This window comes from Solanum tuberosum, unplaced genomic scaffold, assembly GCF_000226075.1.
Source record: "Solanum tuberosum cultivar DM 1-3 516 R44 unplaced genomic scaffold, SolTub_3.0 scf00623, whole genome shotgun sequence".
NCBI classification, from domain to species: Eukaryota; Viridiplantae; Streptophyta; class Magnoliopsida; order Solanales; family Solanaceae; genus Solanum; species Solanum tuberosum.
In genome coordinates this window covers 214,479-218,309 of record NW_006239550.1, presented here as the reverse complement: position 1 = coordinate 218,309, position 3,831 = coordinate 214,479, and positions in this window count along the sequence as shown.

Below are 3,831 nucleotides of genomic sequence, written 5' to 3'. Positions count from 1 at the left end.
GTTATCATGACATGTTAATTACGACTATTATGCTCGTTTGTTATGAAGAATAATAAATAATTAATTTTAGAATATAATAATTTTTTAGGTATTAATATCGTGAAATGAAGTGATATATTATCGTAATGAAGATGTAAGATATAGCAAAAGCAAAAAATAGGGAAAGTACATATGTTAGGAGGGCCAATCACCAAAAAATGATAACAATTGGGTGTCAATAGATGTAAAATGATACACGGAAATAAATGTATATGTTACTTTTAATAATAATTCTCAAATCTGTTAACTTTAGGGATTAAAATAACATATTTTAATTAATTGAAGGTCAATTTTTTTTTTGGTTATCCACCCGATATTCACATTGAAGCCCGACTAAATTTGGATTCGCGTCGGAAAGTTCCACATTGGGGGTAAAAAACGCTCCCTAACAAAAGCGACTCCGTACCCAAGGGGGCTCAAACCCGAGACTTCTTGATTAAAGATAAAGACTACTTACCATTCCACCACAACCATTGTTGGTAATTGAAGGTCAAATATATTAAGTTATATAACACAAGGATCAAAATTACAATAGAGAGGGGGGGGGGGGGGGGGGGGGGGGGGGGGGGGGGGGGGGGTTGATTTAAGTTATAGGGTTAATTACTTGAGTGGATCCCTTTAAAAAAATAATTACTTATTTTGAATATACTCTTTAATTATTACCATTTATAGCAATATATAACAATACAATGTATTTTATTAAATTGTGTTTCTCTCGCTCTTTTTTACTCTCTCTCTCGCACTCTTTCTTCCTTTCTTTCTCTCTACAAACTTTTTTATGAGCTCTTTTTCGATCTCTCCAATCCTTGGCTGATCAATGATGTAGCAAACGAAAGAGCATTTTATTATCTGTAAATTGAATAAAATTTGTATCAATAATGAATTAAACAAGTAATCCAATCGTAACAAATAAACCAATAAACTGCAAAATGAATTAAACTTGTATTAAAAGTGTATTACACAAATATTAAAGTTGAATTAGAAGAGAGAATTAAGCATGAATAAAAAAACGTAACTAATGAAAGTATTATACAAAATTAAATTTGCATTAAAAATGTATTATACAAAATTAAAATTGAATTAGAAGAGAGAATTAAGAATGAATGAAAAGTGTAAGTAACGAAAGACAAGACAATAATCTATAGATTGAATTAAACTTGTATTATTCATGAATAAAACAAGTATTTTATGTGTCTTGTAAATTATTTTTGGTTTGTATCACTAAGAACATGAGTGATGTTTGCAATATGTATTAAAAATGTATTATAAGTGTGTCACCTAAATTATTTTAGTTGATATCATTAAAAGGGGAGTGAAATTCGCAATATGTATTTTAAATGTATTGTTCATGATTTTAATACAATTATGAAACATATCTAATACAAACGAAAGAGCAGTCAATGATTCGTAGACTAAATAAAACTTGTATCAATAATTAATTAGACAAGTAATTTAATCGTAAGAAATGAAGAAACATAATAAACTGCCAAATGAATTAAACTTGAATTAAAAAGTATTACACACATATTAAAGTTGAATTAAATATGAATGGAAACTAATCACAAATTCATAAAATTCAAATAATGAATTCAAAATTTGAAGCTTTATAATAACCATCAATGGTGAACTTTTGCTGTTTTAATTTTAGATATTTGAAATTTCTGCTTGAAAATTTAATTTTGTACAAATTTTCGGTCTTTCTGTTCCTTTAATCATCGTATTTTTGGGTGAAAATTGCAAATTATGGGTAAAACTGATTAGAGGAGTTCTTTAGATGGAAATTTGAAAGAAGAAGAAGAATAAAAAGAAGAAGAAGAAGAGGAGGAAGATATAGAATGACACAAAAAGAGACGAAGAAGAAAAATAAAAAGAAGCACAGGAGGAAGAGAAAAAAAAGGGCAGTGAAAGAGGCAAAGCGAATAAAGACTGTACAATTTTTTAATTTCAAAAAATTATTATATTTAGTTAGAAAAATCATATTGCTATAGATGGTAAATATTTTTTTAATATAGCATATTTATGTGATTTACCCTAAGTTATATTTGCTAACGGTGTCAAGATATTTTTATATTGATGGTGAATATATTATCTAGAGGTTAATTATCATTTTATTATGTTACTAATTTAATATTTCTTAATAACTTTATCTGTAATTAATTCTTAAATTTTTCAATCTTTTTTTTAAATTTTGATATTTGTTCTTTCATATACCGTATACATCCACATTGGAGCCCCGACTAAATCTAGATCGCGCACTGCAGTGCCTATTCAAGGGTGCCGCTCCCAACATAATTTTCTCCATACCCAGAGCTCGAACCCCAGACCTCTGGTTAAGAATGAAATACTCCCACCAATGCACCACAACCCATGTTGATAAAACTCAATCAAACTTACAAAAAGTTTCAACTGATAAAAAGGGATTGATAGAACAAATCATTAAATGAGAATTCATATAATTGATTCCAATTTTCTTAAAATGACGGGACGATTAAATCAACCAATTATTAAAGCATACTTTCATTAAAATAAATAAACCAAAGTCCTTGGCCGTACTATCTTACAATCATTAAGGAATTACACAAATTAAAGAAGCATAGAATAATCCAAAGCCATGGACCATTCTTGTTTGTATTTTATAGCATCATCTCCTATTAAAAACTAATAAAAAAACATACACAAAATGTCACATGTGACCAAGTGACAACCATCATTGAGATATACGATCAATCAATATATGTCGAATTTGATCATGCGATTCATTCAATTTCATGAATGTTAAGAGTGACCATCAAAAAGTGCTATATGATTTTTTGATGGTAAACTTATAGAAGCAAAATTCCAACATTTTCCAAGGTTTTGAAGCAATAAAAAACATAGTTTTGCTCAAATTCTCAAAAATTTGAGTTTTAATTTGGTCCCTTTTTGGTGGAAGCATAGTCCTCTTGTTCTTTTGGTTCTTTGGAGAAGCAATAGTCGTTAATTGATTATGCGATCGTCAAGAAATGTATAGTAGAAAAAAATGAAAAGATTTAAGTTCTATACATCGATAGTGTAAGTAACTTTTTATACTATCAATATAATTTAATCGATAATAAGCTTAGAGAGCAAAAAAAAAGAGAAAATATTGACAAAGTGGGAGACTAAAGTGAGTTGGGTTATTCAAGGAAAAGAAGATAATAGAAAAAAAGGGATTTTGGTGAGATTATATAGTCTCAAATAGGGGGGGATTTGAACATATTTAAAACTTTGAGATCCTTTTAAGCAAATTAATTAACATATTAAAATTTCTATAAATCACTAAACTTAACCAAAGTGTGATTCGAAGTAATTTCTTGGCAAATGTATAGGCAATTCATACTTGTTGACTTTGGTTCAATTGATGGTCCGTTATGTAATAAGGTCATCCTTGTTATGTTAAATAATGCTGGATATGGAAGTATTGTGTGAGCGTTCGATCATGATATAATAATATCAGTTCGAAATTGTTTAAGGGTAATAGGACATTCACATAATTAAAATGTCTTTTTAAGAATTCGAGACAATTTCAGATGTTACTTTATGGGTGTGTTTGGTATGAAGGAAAATGTTTTCCTGGAAAACAAGTTGATTTTTGACTTATTTTCTCATGTTTGGTTGGTGAGTAGAAAAGATTTTTAGTATTTGATTTATGAATGAAAAATATTTTTGAGAAATATCTTTTATTTTAACTAGAGTAGAAAATAATTTTTGAAATTGAATTTTTTTTTTAAAAACAAACTTAAATTTTTTTTGGGGGTGGGGCCTGGTAGGGGG